General features: G+C 42.1%; 1 protein-coding gene across 1 annotated transcript in view; it reads left to right on the plus strand.

The window, feature by feature from the left end:
• BBS9 (Bardet-Biedl syndrome 9) overlaps positions 1-20,057 on the plus strand; it is a 554,781-nt gene that overhangs the window by 141,953 nt on the left and 392,771 nt on the right. The gene's annotated exons all lie outside the window — the stretch shown is intronic.

The following is a 20,057-nucleotide window of genomic DNA, read 5'->3' on the forward strand; positions in this document are numbered from 1 at the left end:
CTAAATGTGGGTACAGTGGGTTTTGTGGGTGGTTTGGAGAGCTCCCATTTACCAGCACAAGTGTAACAGGTGGGGGGGGGGGGGGGATGGGCCTGGGTCCACCTGCCTGAAGTGCACTGCACCCACTAACAACTGCTCCAGGGACTTGCATACTGATGTGATGAAGCTGGGTATGGCATTTGAGGGTGGCACACAGGCTGGAAAAAAAGTTCTTAAAGTTTGCAATTTTATGGTGGGAGGGGGTTAGTGACCACTGGGGGTGTCAGGGGTGATCATCCCCGATTCCCTCCGGTGGTCATGTGGTCATTTAGGGTACTTGTTCATGAAAATAAGGGTAAAAAATTTACCCAAATTCGCGGTAAAAACGCCTTTCTTTTTTCAATTATCAGCCGAGGGCGCCCATCTCTCCTCAGCCGATAACCACGCCCCAGTCCCACCTTCACCACGCCTCCAACACGCCCCCGTCAACTTTGCCCATTTCCATGACAGATTGCAGTTGAAGACGCCCAAAATCGGCTTTCGATTATACCGATTTGGGCACCCACAGGAGAAAGGCGCCCATCTCCCGATTTGGGTCGAAATCTGGGCACCCATCACTTTTGAAAATAAGGCGGTTAGACTTACAAAGTTCCATATGTTACTATCAGGCTCATTTTCAAAAGAGAAAAACGTCCAAAAAGTGACATGTCTGCATTTGGACATTAATCTCACAAAACCGTCCAAATCAGTTTTTTTTACGAAACATCTTTTTAGTTGTTTTTCTCTGAAGTCCATCAGAAGGACGTCTAAATCTCAAGGGGACGTTCCAGCCATAATGGAACAAAGCAAAAACGTTAAAGACTAAAACTTAGACGTTTTGAGCTAGACTTGTTTTTATAACGAATAGCTGCACTGGGAATTGAACCCACTTCCCGGGATCAAAGTCTGCTGCACTAACCACTAGGCTACTCCTCTACTCCACACAAGAGGTGCCCCAAATGACCAGATGACCACTGGAGAGAATCGGGGATCACCTCCCCTTACTCCCCCAGTGGTCACTATCCCCCTCCCACCTCCCAAAAATGTGATTAAAAATATTACTTGCCAGCCTGTATGCCAGCCTCAGATGTTATACTCTGGTCCATTAGAATAGCATGCAGGTCGCTGGAGTAGTCTAGTAGTGGTGCAGTGCACTGCAGACAGGTGGACCCAGGCTTCTACCTCCCCCTACTTGTTACACGTGGAGGAAACTGTGAGCCTTCCAAAACTCACCAGAAACCCACTGTACCCACATACTAGTGCTCCCTTCACCTGTAAGGGCTATGGTAGTGGTGTACAGTTGGGGGGTAGTGGGTTTTGGGGGGCTCAGCAGACAAGGTAAGAGAGCAATAGTGAGATGTGTATCTGGGAGCGTTTTAGAAAGTCCACTGCTGTGCCCCCAAGAATGCCCTATTGCTTTCCTGGGATGTCACTTTTCTATTATTCTACCTGATGCCAAGCTTTCTATTTTTTTTTTTTATAACATCTGAGCCTTGTGTCTATTGTTCATCATTAGATTTGTGCTTTGAATTCAGATCTATAGATGAAAAGGAGGTCTCATTACATATATCTAAATACCAGAGTGCTATTTTCCATACTTCATAGCAAGAGTGTATATTCCCTAATTACCTGTCCCAATGCAACTGAACCTTTCACCTCCTCAGTGCATGTAAATGGTTTCATCACTGTGTGGATTCTCTGATGTCATCTGAGGCTTTCTTTCCAACCAAAGCTTTTACCACACTCAGGATATGTAAATTGTTTCACTCCTGTGTTTATTCTCTGGTGCATTGTGAGGTTTACCTTCTGACCAAAGCTTTTACCAGACTCTATACATTCAAATGGTTTCTCTCCCGTGTGGACTTTCTGATGCACTTTGAGATTTACATTACAACCAAAGCTTTTACCACACTTAGAACATGTGAAAGGTTTCACTTTATTGTGGATTTTCTTGTGTATTTTATACGTTTTGTATTTGGATATATTTGTTTGAAAATGGACCAAAAAAATAAAACATCCAAATCACAAAACATTTTTCCAAACAGCATTTTTTCAAAAGGAAAAGAGACTTTTTTTTGTAGAAAATTACTTTTCCTGTTCTGATTTTGGACGTTTTACAAAAAACGTCCAAATTCAGACTTAGAAGTGATATCCAAAAATGCACCTTGTGGAATCCAAGATGGCAATTGAACAGGATGTGTGATAGGAACGCTCTCCCCAAAACTCTAAAAAAAAATACCTTTTTCCTTATGAAGAAGCATGCCGAAGAGGAAGGACAAGCCCAAGGGACCCCCCTCCCGAAGCTACTAGCCCCCTCTCCGGGACAATCTTCCATCACATCATTTTTGGTTTTGACCCCGACAGGCGCTTCCGCTATCGGGGCAAGGAAGATCCCCGGTCAGGAGAACGAATTTTCGCTTAGCCCATTAGGTCCTGCAACTCCTCCACCTCCACAACCAGACGAGGTCACAGTGCCGAGCACTAAAACAGACAGTGACTCGAAGGGGCAGCAGGCCTCGCTGTCGGAAGCGGCAGATGAGATCAGTTTAGGAACGGTGGAGGGTAATATGCACTCACCAGGAATGGCGTCAGAAGAGGCAACAGTGAAAGGGATCCAGACCATTGGTCTGCGGGAGGAAACTTTCCTGGGTGCCTTGGTGATCCAGCCTCTGGTAAGGCCCCAGGAAATATCGTTGGAATCTATCTGGTCAGCTCTCGAGTCCTTACATAAGGTTTGTTCCTCTTTTATTACAGTTTCACTAAATAATGCTACGCAAGTAAGAGATATTAAAGAAAAGATTGAGACTTTTTCAAGTAAACAAACTTTATTGGAATCGGATATGGTTAAAATACAAGAGGAACAATCTCAAATATCAGGAGATTGTATATTACATCGTAAAATTGAAAACCTGGAGAATTTATCGAGGAATTTAAATCTTCGTATATTGAATTTTCCACAGACTAAATATATTTCTCCTAGAGATAAGTTTATTAAATTCCTAAAAGAGAACTTTAACCTGCTTATTTTCGAAAGGAGAAAAAAGCCCATGTTCGGGAGATGGGCGTCCGTTTCCCGTGGGCGGCCAAATCGGTATAATCGAAATCCGATTTTGGTCGTCTTCAACTGCGCTCCATCGCGGGAATGAATAAAGTTGATGGGGGCGTGTTGGAGGCGTGGTGAAGGCGGGACGGGGGCGTGGTTATCGGCCAAGCAGAGATGGGCGCCCTCGACCGATAATGGAAAAAAAAGGCGTTGTTCGCGAGAATTTAGAACACTTTTTTTTTGGACCCTTTTTTCTCACGAACAGGTCCCAAAAAAGTGCCCTAAATGACCAGATGACCACCGGAGGGAATCGGGAATCACCTCCCCTGACTCCCCCAGTGGTCACTTAACCCCTCCCACCAAAAAAACCCCACTTGCAAAAACCTTATTTCCCAGCCTCTATGCCACCCTCAAATTCCATACCCACCTCCATGACAGCAGAATGTGTTCGATCCTCTCACAGCCTTTCCCTGGGTCAGATGTGGCTCTCGGGTGCACTGCAGGGTCACATCAGCATTGCATTGTGGTGGGTGTAGGGTATTAGGCTCCGTGATTTCACTAGCTTGTGTTGGTAGTTGGTAGGCTCTTCTCCCATGGTGCTTTTCCCTCTGCTTACTGGGTCAGAGTGTGCCCTGTTTTGTTTCCGGTAGTCCACAAGGTAGTGGCCATTTTTGTAAGTCCGTTTTAGATCCCTTTCGTGTGTTAGCCACGTTACAGAACTTAGTTCTTACCTTGAATTTTGCTGAAAGAGGGCATTGTACACCATTCTGCCAGCTCTGAGCTACTGCTAATCTTAGTACCAGGGAGACTCATTGCCAGTGGGGCACAACCTCTGATCTGCAGTTAACTGTGAGTAAACGCGGTTATTGAAATAAAGGACGTTTTCAGCGAGATTAGTCTTACGGTGTGAACTGCTGTGCCAAGGTTATACAGCAGCAACAAGTCCTGTCCCTGGAGCACTTTTAGTGGCTAATGCAGTGTACTTCAGGCAGGCAGACCCAGGCCCATCCCCCCCTACCTGTACCACTTGTGGTGGTAAATGGGAGACTTCTAACCCCCCCCCCAAAACCCACTGTACCCATATGTAGGTGCCCCCCTTCACCATTAAGTGCTATGGTAATGGTGTAGAGTTGTGGGGAGTGGATTTTGGGTGGGATTTGGGGGTCTCAGCACCCAAGGTAAAGGAGCTATGCACCTGGGAGGTAATTTAATGTTTTTTCCCTGTTTTTTAAAAGTGCCCCCTAGGTGCCCGGTTGGTGTCCTGGCATGTGAGGGGGACCAGTGCACTATGAATCCTGGCCCCTCCCACGACCCAAAGCCTTGGATTTGGTCGTTTTTGAGCTGGGACGCTTCGGTTTCGATTATCGCTGAAAAACGAAAACGCCCAGCTCAAACAAACGCCCACATCTCAAAAATGCCTACATCCAATGCATTTGCCTGGCACAAACCGTATTTGCGAAACTAAAGATAAACGTCCATCTTTTTCGAAAATACGATTCGGCCCACCCCTTCACGGACCCGTTCTCGGAGATGGACGTTTTTACACATGGGTGTTTGCGTTCGATTATGCCCCTCCATGTATTCAGATCAATCTCTTCCACTTTTGCAGAAATTATATTATCTAGAAGATAAAAAAAAGTGTCAAGAAATTAATGTTCCAACGCAGCAGGATATCTCAACAGATACATTGGATATTTCTGGAACAATCTAAAGTGGAAATTAAAACACGAGCAACCCTAATTATTACCTTTGTATTTCAACAAGATAAAGAAGCCTTATTAAGGTTGTACTTTAAAAACATTCATCCTGAATTTATGGGAAGCAAAGTTTCAATTTTCCCAGATATTTCCAAATGGAAACAACAAAGGAGGAAGAAATTTCTGGAAATGAAGCAAGAATCTATGGAGATAAATGCTTCTTTCCAACTGAGATTTCCATACAAGTGTGTGCTGTCATAAAGAGAATAGATATGTTTTCTATGAACCTGAACAAACACGTATTTTCCTAAATATGCAAGGTAGCAAGAAAGAATGACTGATAGATATGAAGCAGGTTAATTTAATTGAAGGGGCAACCTCCTGTTCTTTTTCTTTGTTTTTGATTCTTCTAAAACCAACTTCCTTTGGTATAAATTGGATTTTCTCTCATATAGTGGACTGTTTAAAACCAATATGTTTATGATTGCTTGTTAAACTTTTTTTTCTTCTTTGATGAGATGTCATTCAATATTGGTGTATCTTTCAAAGATTGTTATCTTTGTATAATTTGAAATTAATAAAATATAAATTAAAAACAAAAAAGCCCCTTATACATTTGACTTGCCCAAAATCACAAGCAGCAGCAGTGGGAATTTGAAACCATGTTGCCAGTGTCAGCATTCGTTGTCCAGGTATGGTCCCGGGTCCAGTTCATAGAGGCAGTGGGTTCCCAAGAATACACAATCCACAAGGGTTTGGATATATATAGAAAGTATATTGTATTTGCATATATAGGCTCACAGCACTTAGTACAGATAAATATTGCAATGCTGCATCTGTGTGTGTGTTTAGATGGGAATCAATGAGAGAAAAGTAAGGATAAGGGTGTTCAGAGGAAAAAAGAGAGAGAGCTTTGGGGTAGGGGTGAAGGAGAAGAGGGGATCAGAGCCAGGTAATCTGGGGCTAAATATGGGGGTATGCAGAGAAAGAAAAAGAAGTGAGAGCAGAGCCATGTGCGCTGCTTTATATATATCTACAAGGAACAGAGAGGGATCAAATAACTTCTTTCCTTCCCAGCATTTATCAGCTATTTCCTTTGCAAACTCCAGTTTTATTTCCTGATGTAAGGAAGGTGAGCATTTTCACAGGTTTTTATCTTTGAAGTCTCTAGTTTTGGAGCCTGTCTGTCTGGCTTTCATCGTTCTCAGAGAGCCCTGGTCCGAGATGCCCAGAGAGGACAAAGATATGTTAAGTAGGGGTACTTGAGACACAAAGGGCTAGCAGGCAGCTGGGCAACATTTGGTCCATCTGCCATCCTCAGGGATTCCTGAGGGAGGGGGCAGTTATCAGAAGCTGGTTTCATATTAATCTAAGTATGTCCAGCAATCCTGACATCTCAGCAATCCTGATAGTCAGGATCAAAGCCCTATGCACTAACCATTAAGCCACTCCTCCTCTGTTTTGAATGTTTTGCATTTGGACGTCTTTTGTTCGAAAATGGACCAAAAAAAAAGGACGTCCAAATCAACAAAAACGTCCATAGCATTTTCGAACACAAAAGATAGATGTCTATCTTTTTCGAAAATGACCTCCTTTCTGTTCAGAATTTGGACATTTTTGTAAAACATCCAAAATCTGATTTAGACGTTCTATTGAAAATGCCCCTCTATGTAACTTAGTAAGTCTAAATGCTTTGAAAATAACATCTCAATTAGCAACTGTGAAAATGCCACCAGGATGCCTAACCACTATTCTGCAAATACCTACTTAACTTACATAGCATGTATTTGCAAGGGGGACATACATGGGGTGGGACATGGGCAAGTCTAGGATTTTTGAGAGCAACGTCAATAACTCACAGTAGATGCCACATCCTTGGTCTGATTTCTTTTCAATCTGATCAATCATCTGGTTGGGGAGAAGTTGGGGATCTTGCTGTTTCAGCAATTCCTTGGTGGAACCATTGCTTGCTTACTTTTAATTTGGTACTGAGATTCGAGTTGTATAGTGTCCAGTAGGAATGGTAATCAGACGTGTAGAAATTGCCTTTAGATGTTAAAACATTAGCAAATATTGGGAGAAGTTGATAGAAGGGATCTGTTCAGCAGTGGTGGCTTGTCAGGTGGATGGATAGAATGCATTCTTGGCTGATACACTGGATGCAGTGGCCCCTCTAGAAATGAGACTTATTCTCTGTAAGTGACAGATCTTGGGTTTTCTTCAGAGAAGGATGAATTTCAAAAAATTATTGAAATGACTTCCGGGGACACGAGCAGGAACGGATGCTAAATAGGGTAGCTCCTCAGCACCTTTTCTTTTCCTGCTAAAATATCGACCGTTACCTCCTTGAATTGCTAAAATTTCTTCTACACCTGTTTTGAGAACTTATGGATGCTACCGGAGCTGTCTGGTGGTCAGACACAAGCTCAGGATGGTCTCAAAACTCCTCCAAAAAGACCGAGATAAGCAACGTCAGTTGGAAAGCAAGATGGCGTATTAGCACTCCTCCTCACCAAGCCTTTCGGTTGGCTCCGCTTGGGTGGCGGAGGTCACAGCTTAAGTGACGGCGGTGGTGGAGGCCACACTCGATAAAAAGCTCCATCAAATCTATGATCGCGTGGAGGAGGCGCATGAGCATACTGATAGTCTGAATTTAGAGTTAGATGCCCAGCTTCACCGCACTGGGGCGTTGGACGATCAGGCCCATAAGTTGACTCAGACACAGAAGTTGTTATTGAAAAAAGTAGTGGATTTGGAATCCAAAGTCGATGATCTGGAAAATCGATCAAGATGCAATAATTTGCATTTGATCGAACTCCCTAAAATATTGCCAGGTAATGATTTGGAACATTTCTTGGAATCTTGGATCCAGAAGGCACTAAATTTAACAGAACAACTCTGCTCCTTTAAAGTTTAATGGACTCATGGGCAAGGAGCGTGACTTTTGGAAACGGGCCAACCACGTACAATGATATTCCGCATACTAAATTTTAGCCCGAAACAAAAAAATATGCAGGCAATCCATGCAGGACCTTCTCTCCAATATGATAATACAAAAGTCCTTTGTTTCCAAGTTTTTTGTACAGTGGTTGAAGCCCAGAAGAAATCTTTTGCCCCTATTTGCTCTGCACTGCACATCAAGAACATCCAGTTTGCACTAATGTACCCAGCATGGCTTAAGGTATTCTACAATGGGGCTACCAAATTTTGTACCACAGTAAAGGAGGCTCAAGCATTTTTGGAAAACCTGTCCCCAAGCTTTATAGAAATGTGATGGCAACAGGGATCGCATTACCCCAATCTTTTGAGACTAAGTATTCTCATTTCTTAATCGCTGGGAGAGCGGTGTGCCGCTCAGGTTAGATCAGGGAGAAGGTGGGCATTATTTCTTTGTTGTTGTTTTCTTTAGCCCTTGGCATTCAATGAAGCTACAAAGTAGTAAATTGAAAACAAATCGGAGAAAAAGTTTCTTCATTCAACGTGTAATAGTTGCCAGAGAATGTGGTAAAGGTGGTTAGCTTAGCGTTGTTTAAAAAGGTTTGATCAGCTTTTTAAAGTAAATGTCCATAGACCATTATTAAAATGGACTTGGGGAAAATCCACTGCTTATTTCTGGGATAAGTAGCATAAAATGTTTTGTACTTTTGTGGTATCTTGCCAGGTATTTGTTGGAAACAGGATGCTGGGCTTGATGGACCTTTGGTCTGTCCCAGTTTGGTAATACTTATGTGCTTAAGTACAACGGCTGTAGAATTTTTATAGGAAATCCACTTGAACGCAGTAGAACATAAGAAACTAATAAGATAGTGGGTGGGGGATTGTTGTAGTTTGCCAGTGGTGGGTAAGAAGGCAGGGGTGGCTATCCTTATCCGAAAGGGCTTAGAAGTGGAGGTTCACTGGGTACGATTGAATGAGGCTGGCTGCTTTATTACTGTATACTTGACCATTGCTGGACATTATTTTTCCTTTTGCAATATTTTTGCTCCTAATGTATATGACAAACAATTTTATGAGTGATCAGTACTTTACAAGATTTTGACACTGCCCCGTTTGTTTTGGGAGGGGACTTTAGCAGAATATATGACCCTCACTTGGATAAATCGGAGGTTGTCCCTAGGGTTGGAAGCCATTTCTCAAAGAGGGGGGTCCCTATGCTATGTGATGTGTTAGATTTGATAGATGTATGGTGTGTGCCTCACCCTAATGATCGTGATTTTACACACTTATCCCGAGCCCTTAATACTCAAGCTTGAATTGATTATCTCTTGGCATCTCAGGATTTGTGGCCTAAGGTTTTGAGGGCTGAGATCGGACCCTATGAGATATTTGATCATACCATGGTATGGATGGAGCTGCAGCTGACACAGAGGGAATAGAATGTGGAAATTTCCCCTAGAATTATACTTGGATCCCCAATTTAGTTATTTTTACATCAAAAATGGGCAGATTACCGGGATTTAAATGCTTTACATGGAGATGAATGTTCGGGATAGGGCTGTTTTGACCTTGGAATCTCAGGTGTGATATAAACGGAGACAATAAGATAGGGTTGCTACGTCAATTAATCATTCTAAATTATTAAGTTCTCAAGCAGCCCTTAATGAGTTACTCCACCAGAGAGCTAAGAAGTCTTTAGCTTACTTTAATTATCAACTGTATAGATTTGGCAACAAAACAGGGGCATTTTTAGCAAGGGTGGTCAAAGATAAGGGTGGACTACATAGGGTCACTGCACTTCGGAGTTCTTGGGGCAATTAATACATAGTGATGCAGATATTTTAAAGTTTTTGGGATTTTTATGCAAATTTATATGCTGTACCTCCCAACTTAGGACTTGAATGTGCTATGTACTTGGAGGCGGTGGAACTCCCAAGGGTGACAAATAGGGAGCGTGACATGTTAAATGCTCTGATCTTGGAAGATGAAGGTATACTGGCGATTTCTCAATCGAAGCTAGGTAAGGCGCCTGGTAGGGATGGTTTATGGACGGAGTTTTACAAAATCTTGAAAGGGGAGATTGGCGCCTCTCTTATGGTGGCTTTTAATGCCATGGTTCAGGAGCGGTTGCTACCAGATAGTCTTTGGATGGCTCAGATCTTGGCCTTTCTTAAACTGCGTTGTGATTTGAATAAGGTAGAATCCTGTAGGCCAGTCTCATTACTACCCATTGAGACGAAACTATTGGCCAAAATTATGGCTAATCAACTTTTGCGGGTGTTGCCTAATATACTAGCTGAACTGCAGGCTGGGTTTGTAAAAGGTTGCTATCCTGTTAGAAATCTTCGATGTATTTTAACATCATTAGAAGTAGTGGCGGGGAGAGAGATCCCATCGCTTCTTGTTAGTTTTAATGTCAAGAAGGCCTTTGGTAAGATGCAATGGGATTTTTTGTTTGCAACTTTGGATGCATATGGTATTGGGAGCTTTTTTCAGGAGGTAGTACATACCCTTTGTATGAACCCTTTGGCAGTACTCTCCATTAATGATCTGTGCACAACACCCTTGAAGATCTGTCGAGGTACGAGATGGGGTGTCCATTATCGCCTCTTCTGTTTGTTCTGTCTCTCGATCCCTCTTTAATCAGAGAAATAATTACAAACTCAGATATTAAGGGGGTGTGGCTGCGAAAAGTTACTTTTAAGATTACTGCCTTCGCAGATGATTTACTTGTACATTTAGAGCCTTGTTATTGGGAATATGGGGACTTTTCCGGTCTTCAGTTAAATCTTCTGAAATCTGAGGCATTGCCCACAGCTGGATCGGTGATTGGGGGTGGGTGCCTTTCCTCTTCGCTGGACAGAGGATGCTTTTAAATATTAGGCATTTACCTTACCTCACACGTCACTAAGCTGTATACATATAATGTGTCCCGGCTGATTGAGTGATCGAGGACAGGGTTTCAGCAGTGGCAACATTTACCGCTTTCTTTGATGGGACGAGCTAGTCTATATAAAATGTTGTTGTTTCCTAAATGGCTATATATGATGCAGTTGCTCCATTTAAGCCTTTTAAAGAAAGACCTTCAGTTGAATCAATTATTGACACGTTTTTTATGGCAAGGTAGGAAACCTAACTTACAACTATGATATCTATATGGTGGTTGTGATGGGGTGGGGGGGTTACAGTGGGGGAAATAAGTATTTGATCCCTTGCTGATTTTGTAAGTTTGCCCACTGACAAAGACATGAGCAGCCCATAATTGAAGGGTAGGTTATTGGTAACAGTGAGAGATAGCACATCACAAATTAAATCCGGAAAATCACATTGTGGAAAGTATATGAATTTATTTGCATTCTGCAGAGGGAAATAAGTATTTGATCCCTCTGGCAAACAAGACCTAATACTTGGTGGCAAAACCCTTGTTGGCAAGCACAGCGGTCAGACGTCTTCTGTAGTTGATGATGAGGTTTGCACACATGTCAGGAGGAATTTTGGTCCACTCCTCTTTGCAGATCATCTCTAAATCATTAAGAGTTCTGGGCTGTCGCTTGGCAACTCGCAGCTTCAGCTCCCTCCATAAGTTTTCAATGGGATTAAGGTCTGGTGACTGGCTAGGCCACTCCATGACCCTAATGTGCTTCTTCCTGAGCCACTCCTTTGTTGCCTTGGCTGTATGTTTTGGGTCATTGTCGTGCTGGAAGACCCAGCCACGACCCATTTTTAAGGCCCTGGCGGAGGGAAGGAGGTTGTCACTCAGAATTGTACGGTACATGGCCCCATCCATTCTCCCATTGATGCGGTGAAGTAGTCCTGTGCCCTTAGCAGAGAAACACCCCCAAAACATAACATTTCCACCTCCATGCTTGACAGTGGGGACGGTGTTCTTTGGGTCATAGGCAGCATTTCTCTTCCTCCAAACACGGCGAGTTGAGTTCATGCCAAAGAGCTCAATTTTTGTCTCATCTGACCACAGCACCTTCTCCCAATCACTCTCGGCATCATCCAGGTGTTCACTGGCAAACTTCAGACGGGCCGTCACATGTGCCTTCCGGAGCAGGGGGACCTTGCGGGCACTGCAGGATTGCAATCCGTTATGTCGTAATGTGTTACCAATGGTTTTCGTGGTGACAGTGGTCCCAGCTGCCTTGAGATCATTGACAAGTTCCCCCCTTGTAGTTGTAGGCTGATTTCTAACCTTCCTCATGATCAAGGATACCCCACGAGGTGAGATTTTGCGTGGAGCCCCAGATCTTTGTCGATTGACAGTCATTTTGTACTTCTTCCATTTTCTTACTATGGCACCAACAGTTGTCTCCTTCTCGCCCAGCGTCTTACTGATGGTTTTGTAGCCCATTCCAGCCTTGTGCAGGTGTATGATCTTGTCCCTGACATCCTTAGACAGCTCCTTGCTCTTGGCCATTTTGTAGAGGTTAGAGTCTGACTGATTCACTGAGTCTGTGGACAGGTGTCTTTCATACAGGTGACCATTGCCGACAGCTGTCTGTCATGCAGGTAACGAGTTGATTTGGAGCATCTACCTGGTCTGTAGGGGCCAGATCTCTTACTGGTTGGTGGGGGATCAAATACTTATTTCCCTCTGCAGAATGCAAATAAATTCATATACTTTCCACAATGTGATTTTCCGGATTTAATTTGTGATGTGCTATCTCTCACTGTTACCAATAACCTACCCTTCAATTATGGGCTGCTCATGTCTTTGTCAGTGGGCAAACTTACAAAATCAGCAAGGGATCAAATACTTATTTCCCCCACTGTAGGATTACCAGGTATAGGTAAATATAATCTAGCCTGTTTGTTTTGCCATCTCAGAGACTGGATTTTTGAGGCTTATGGTTTTACTCCACTTGATTAAGAAGAAGAATATTTAGCACCTTGGTCTTTTTGTTGTGCTCTCCATACTCCTACCTAGTCGCTATCAAGACCATTTGTTAGAAGTATATTTGTGCACTCTTTACTGGTGGCATGGTGGGCTATTGCATGTATTTGGAATCAGAATCCAATGTAACATTTGTATTTCTGACATTTGTAATGTTGATTGATGTATTGTGTCTCTAGATTATTATTACTAGATTGTAAGCTCTTTTGAGCAGGGACTGTCTTCTTCATGTTCAATTGTAAAGCGCTGCGTACGACTGGTAGCGCTATAGAAGTGATTTATAGTAGTAGTAGATGCGGCTCTTTTTTGTATTGTCATCAATAAAAAATGTTGAGACATAAAAAAATCATTGAAACAAACTTAGAGAAAATAGATGTATTCTCCTTTATAAAAACAACTTGATATATGATAGAAAGTATGGAGTCTTGTTTGATAAAGAAGACCTTTTATCATAGAAAATTCAGTATGCCCTAAGTCAACTACGAGGAATTTTTGCAGTTGTAAAGGCTATGATTTTTAAACACCAGATTTTGAGAAGGTTCTTGGTTTGATCTGAAAAAATTATAGACTGGTGAGCCTGATGAGAGTGCTGAGAAAAAGGTAGGAACTATTATGAGAAGCTAAATTACTGACTATAAAGATAGACATGGCTTCATGAGAATGAATCATAAAGGCAAGTTTGCCTGACTAATCTATTAGGTTTTTTTTAAGGTGTTAATTTGGAAAAGGTAAGCCAATTGATAGTGTGTGTTTGGAATTTCAGAAGGCATTTGACAAAGTCCCTCATAAAATTTAAAAAATCATGAAATTAAAAAATAAATCTCAGGCTAGAAAGCAATTTCCTGTTGTGGATTGGAAATTGGCTAAAAGATAGAAAACAGAGAGATGGACTAAATGGTCAGTTTCAGACTGGAAAAGGGTTTATAGTGGAGTGCCCAAGGCTCTGTACTGGGACCTGTGGTGTTTAACAGGTCATAACATCTGGAGAATGGATCAGTGGCAATGCAGAAATAAAAACAAAAGAAAGGGGTAGACCAATGAATTTCCAAACCAGTGGATTATTAAAAGCAGTTAAAAAAGACTTGACATAGTCTGCATTTCAGTGCACAATGCACATTCCTCAGAAATCAATTATTATAACTTGGCCAACATCGGTAAAGGATATACTCTGGAGCTGAACAATCCAGTACAACAGAGTTGAACGGATAAGCTAACAATTGTGCCAAGCAGCAAAGGCATGTCAGCTTCATTAGTCTACCCCATTTTGTTTTTATTTCTGTGTTGTGATTATTGTTTGGGGGTTTCTTCTCCTGTTTTCCTAAATGGAGCAGTGATTCAGGTGATCAGATTTGTAGATGGCACATAATTATATATAAAGTTGTTAAGAATAGCAGAGGATTGTGAGGAATTGCAGGAGAATCTTGTGAGCAGTGGCGTAGCCAGACCTGAGATTTTGGGTGGGCCCAGAGCTAATATGGGTGGGCACGCACTGTCTATATAAGTATGAGTAGTGTCTCTTGGGATCCTACAAAATAATGCCTAAGAATTCACTTGATGATGGATTTCTAAGTAGTCTGCCCAACAGCTGCCCTGCATCAGTATAACCACATACATACTTAATGGAAAAATTGATATTTTTAAATATAATTACATTATCCCACAATCTCTCCACTGCAAAATGTTATACACAAACTTGTGCAAAAACACATTCATATCTTTAAAACCATAACAGCACTAATTCCAAGGACAGGATGAGCTACAACATTATGCTTGAAAAGGCAGAACTGTAATTACACTAGGCTCTAAAACACCAATACACTACCGCGTGAAAAAAAGCAAAACAAAAAGGGCTGCGAATACTACATGCTAGCAGAATACTGCACCTTGATCACACTTGAAAAACACATGACACAACAGACATGACACAAGGAACTAAAGATCAAAAAATATGAAGGCAAAATACTGAACTGGAAAGTTAACTCAAGAAGTCAGACTCAGCATGCAACAATACCAGAAAAATTTAAACTTACATGCAAAATATCACAGATGCACATTTCCAAAAGATGACATATTCAAATTAATAAATTCTGAATAAAATACTTTGTTGTCTGATCTATTCGCTTTGGTCCCAGTGTCTTCTGTTTTACGCAGTGTCTTCTTTCCATTTGATATTTTTTCACTCACCATGTCCACCATACTCCTGTGTCCTTATGCGTCCTGTCTACCATCTGTAGCCCTGCCCCTATCCTTCCTCGAGTTTCAGTATCTGCCCTCAACGTGTTCCAAACCAGCCCTTAAACTCAGCAGTTTTCCCTCCATCCATATCCAGCATTTCTCCTCACTCCCCTCCATCCATGTGCATTTACTTCCACTGTCTTCCCTTCCCTCCATCCATGTCCAGCATTTCTCCTCTCTCCCTTCCCCTCCATCCATGTGCATCTCCTTCCTTTGTCTTTCCTTACCTCCATCCTTGTCCAACATTTCTCCTCTCTTCCCTGCCCTCCACTCCATCCATGTCCAGCATTTCTCCTCTCTTCCATCCCCTCTATCCATGTGCACCTCCTTCCTGACTTCTCTCCCCTCCCTCCATCCATTCGTCCAGCAACTCTCCATTCTCCCCTGCCCTCTCCTCCAGCCATCCATCTCCAGCAAATTTCCTCTCTCCCCTTTCCGCTCCATCCATTCATGTCCAGCAATTTTCTTCTTTCCCCTGCCCTCCGCTCCATGTCCAGCAACTCTCCATTCTCCCCTGCCCTCTCCTCCAGCCATCCATCTCCAGCAAATTTCCTCTCCCCTTTCCCCTCCATCCATCCCTGTTGTCCAGCAATTCACCTCTCTCCCCTGCCCATCCTGTTTCTGTCCATCCCCTTCCCCCTTCTATCCAGCGTGTCCCCCCTCCCCCTTTACAGCATCTCCAAGCCAACTTCCGTTCCAGTCTACTCCCGAAGTCGCAGCGACGAACGGGCATGCAGCGCTGCGGTAGTAAAAGCAACAAGGAGACTGGTTCGAATCTCCGTCCTTCACTTCCCTCCCTCTGCGTCCCGCCTTCCTCTGACGTCATTTCCTTTCGGGCGGGACGCAGAGGGAGGGAAGTCGTAGCTACGCCTCTGCTTGTGAGACTAGGAGATATAGCAGATGAAGTTTAAAGAGATGCACATTCACCAGAACTACCCCATTTGGTGATACTGTCCCTAATACAGGTACACAATGCTGAGTATCAAGTAAGGAATCATCTACTAAGAAAAAGATCTCTGAGTCATTGTGGACTGTACTTTGAAATTCTCAGCCTACTGTGCCATAGAATTATTTGAGATTACTTCAAAAAGAATGGAGAAACAAACTGAGAATATAATTATGCCTCTGTATGTATCCATGATGCAATCATTCATTGAATATTGTATGCAATTCTGTTTGCCCCTTCTCAAAATGGATATAGCAGAACTAGAAAAGGTTCAGAAAAGAGTAACAAATGATAAGAGGGAATGGAACACCTCCCTTATGAAGAAAGGCCAAACAGCTTTGGACTCTTTTGCTTGTAGAACTAAGAGGGGATATGAGAGAAGTTTATAAAATCTTGAGTGGGGTGGAATGGTTAAATGGGAGCAGGTGTTTAACCTGTCCAAGAATACTAGAACAAGAGTACACACCATGAAACTAACAAACATCTGGGACTGCCAAAAAGAACGGCAAAGAGAGTAATATGAAATATTAAGAGTCTTAGCAAAAGTGCAAGATACCTTGCAGTTGGGATTGACTGGGAAAATGTGACAATAGAATTAGCAATACAATAATATGAGAAGTCCCAGCAAAAATGCAGGTGCTCATTTAGCTATGTCAGGAAGAGTGTGATGTGATAAAAGAATTAATTTGCAACTTGGCTTCAAATAAAGTGATATATAGAAGTCCTAGTGGAAAGTAATGCACTCAGTATGGTCTGTCTGGAAGGCTACATTCCTAGTTGGTGGAGCAAGTTAATGACTGAGTACTGCCCAAAGAGGCTATAGGGAACTAGGAGGCTGGATGTTCAGGCAGCCACCTAATCACTGTATATATATTATTACAAAACTTTTTGTTAGATACTGGAAGCAAAGTGTGCTGGGTGTGTACTAAATGGGGGATCTTATATTCTCAGCTACCCAAAAAGGTAGAGTACAAATAAGGAAGCTGTCAAGAATTGTTTTGATCAAGGATTAATATCTTGCAACATTGCAACTTTTTAAAACAGATGTCTACTTGGGATGGGAAAGAGAGGATGTTTTCTTCCAAATGTGACTTGTAGTGTCTCTCATTGACTGATACGAAGGAACCAAACATGTATTTTTCTGGACCAGCTGGGGATGCTCTCTCTAAGCAGAAATATGCAGCAAATATGTGGTTTAAAAAAGACAGTGCTTCATCAAAATCATCTAGGTTCCAAAAGCCTGATTTTCATAGTTTTTCATCAGAACCATCACCTCCTATTCTGTTTTAAAAGTTATGGGTACTGTTCTGCTTGTAGCAAAAAGAAAAAAATGTGTATTAAATCTTCTCGGACCCTACTGCAGAAGAATGAACTAACATTCTACCCCACTTCAAACCTGGTGTTCTCTTTATAATCTTCTGTGTACTTGTCTGCACTGGGGCCAAATAACTAATAGCCTCAATACTATTCATTTATGCTATGTGCCAGTGTACAGCATTATCTTCTGCATGAAACCCTTCCATGAATCACCCATCCATAAATTGTGTGCAGAATTTGTGCTTCTGCCCACAGTAGCTTTCTGCATCAGCCATTGAAAGTGCATACTTTTAATGTGCCCCTGCCTTGCCTGCTTTACTATCTGTAAGGGAATACTGAGTTTAAGAGAAAGTTAGATATGGGTCATGGGGTGTCCCTGCTAGGGACCTGTAGAATGTAGACACTAACTCTCCTCTTTTATGTGTCTGAACCAGAAACAGAGAAAAATGTAGGCCATCTGCTCTCCCTGTCTCTCCCTTAGACATCTTATGTACTTGTCCCAAGTTCTCTTGAATTCAAATACTGTTTTTGTCTCCATCACTTCAATCGGGAGGCTGTTATTCACCAACCTTTCTGCGAAAAAATATTTTCTCAGTATGTTTCTCAATCTATACCCTTTCACCTTCATCCTATGACCCCTCATTCCAGAGCTTCCTTTCAGTTGAAAGAGACTCGCCTCCTGTGCATTTATATAGCATAAGTATTTAAATGTCTCTATCATATCTCCCCTCTCCTGCCCTTTCTTCCAAAGTATACACATTGAGATTTTTAAATCTGTCCCCATACGCTTTATGACGAAGACCACTGACCATTTTAGTAGCCGCCCTATGGACTGACTCCATTCTGTTTATTTAATGAAGGTGCAGTCTCCAGAATTATACACAATATTTTAAATTAGGTCTCACCTGTCTTCTACAGGGGTATCATCACCTCCTTTTTCTTACTGACCATTCCTCTCCCTATGTATGCAAGCATCATTCTAGGTTTTGCCGTTGCCTTTTCTACCTGTTGGGTGTGATGATCTTAAGGAGACCAAAGTCCTGTTCTTTTTTTGTGCACAAAACTTCTTCACCCCCTAAATTGTACCATTCCCTTGGGTTTTTGCAGCCTAAATGCATGACCCTGCATTTTTAGCATTAAGCTGCCAATTCTAGACCATTCCTTTAGCTTCGCTAACTCCTTCCTCATGTTATCTACACCATCAAGGGTATCTATCCTATTGCAGATTTTGGTATCCTCCACAGAGGCAAAACTTTCCAGATAGCCCTTCAGCAATATCATTTACAAAAATGTTAAAAAGAACTGGCCCAGGAACCGAAACTTGCGGCACACTTCTAGTAAAATTATTTTCCTCAGAATGAGTTCCATTTACCATTACCCTTTGTCGCCTTCCTTTCAACCAGTTCCTAACCCAGGCAGTCACTTTAGGGCCCATACTGAGGGCACTCAGTTTATTTATTAGACATCTATGTGGAACCATGTCAATGACTTTGCTAGAAATCTAATTACACCACATCTAACACTCTCCCTCGATCCAACTCTCTGATCACCAAGTCAAAGAAACTAATTAAATTTATCTGATAAGACCTGCTTCTAGTGAAACCAAGTTGCTTTGGATCCTGTAATCCATTTGATTCCAAAAAATTTACTATTCTCTATTTTAAAAGCATTTCCATTAATTTACTTACTACAGAAGTTATACTTCCCAACCTCTTCCTTACTTCCGCTTTTGGGAGAGGGATCATATCTGCTCTTTTCCAGTCGTCCGGGACTATTTCCGACTGTGGAGAAGCATTGCAAAGGTCAGCCAGCGGAGGTTCTAGAACTTCCTAAGTTCCTTAAATACTCTTGGATGTATGCCATCCGACCCCATTGCTTGACCACCTTTAGTTTAGCCAACTCTTCACAAACACAGTACTACCACCCCTCCATTCCTTTTTGTGTTTGTCTTCTGCGGTCCTGCTCCCAGTCCTTCAGCTGTGAAGACAGAACAGAAATATTTGTAAAGCAATTCCACCTTATCTTTATTCTTCCCCTTCACCTTTGAGACTCACAATACCACTTTTTCACTTTGTCCTAAAAAAAATGTCTTGTCCCCCCCAGTTTACTATATTGGCTATTTTTTCTTCCATTTGCCTCTTTGCTTTCCTTGCTTTCCTGACTACTCTACCATCTTCTCTTAGCTTTTCCAGATATTGTCGCCTGTCTTCCAATTTCTCCTATCTCTTTTAGATAATAAAGGCTAGCCTCTTTTTCCTTACCTTTTCAGCTACTACTTTTGAGAACCAAAGCAGCCTCCTTTCCCTCTTTTATTTACTTTCCTTACACAAACAGTTTGTTGTCCTTACAATATCTCCTTTCAGTTTTGCTTACTGCTTTCCAACTTCTTCCAGATGTTCATATCCAGACAGCAACTCCTTGAGATAATCCCCCATATGAATAAAGTTAGGGTTTTCTTTTTGAAGTCTAGATCCTTCTCTTTTGAACAAACCCTCTTCACATCTATCTTAATATTAAACCACATCATTTGGTGATCACTGGATGCCAGATGATCACCTACTATAAAATCAGAAACACTCGCCATGTTAGTGAGCACTAAGTCCAGTATGGCCCCATCCTGCTTGGGTTCCATTACCAACTACTGGAATAGTTCACCCTGTGGAGAAACCAGGGTCTCCCTGCTTCTAAAATACTCAACAGTAGGGATACCTCAGTTAACATCTGGCATATTAAAATCACCTATTACTAGTACTTCCCCTTTCACATCTTTATTTTGAATGTCTTCAGTTAATTCTCTGTCCACTTCTTCTGTCTGTGAAAGAGGCCTGTATATCATACCAATGTAAATACATTGCCTTTCCCTCTTTCCAGTTTCTCTTCCTTACCCTGTAGGTCCTGTAATTGTGGGGCTTTAATATTATCTTTAACATATAATGCCACTCCCCCTCCCTACCCTGTGTTTCC

Source organism: Microcaecilia unicolor, chromosome 1 (assembly GCF_901765095.1).
Source record: "Microcaecilia unicolor chromosome 1, aMicUni1.1, whole genome shotgun sequence".
Taxonomy (NCBI): domain Eukaryota; kingdom Metazoa; phylum Chordata; class Amphibia; order Gymnophiona; family Siphonopidae; genus Microcaecilia; species Microcaecilia unicolor.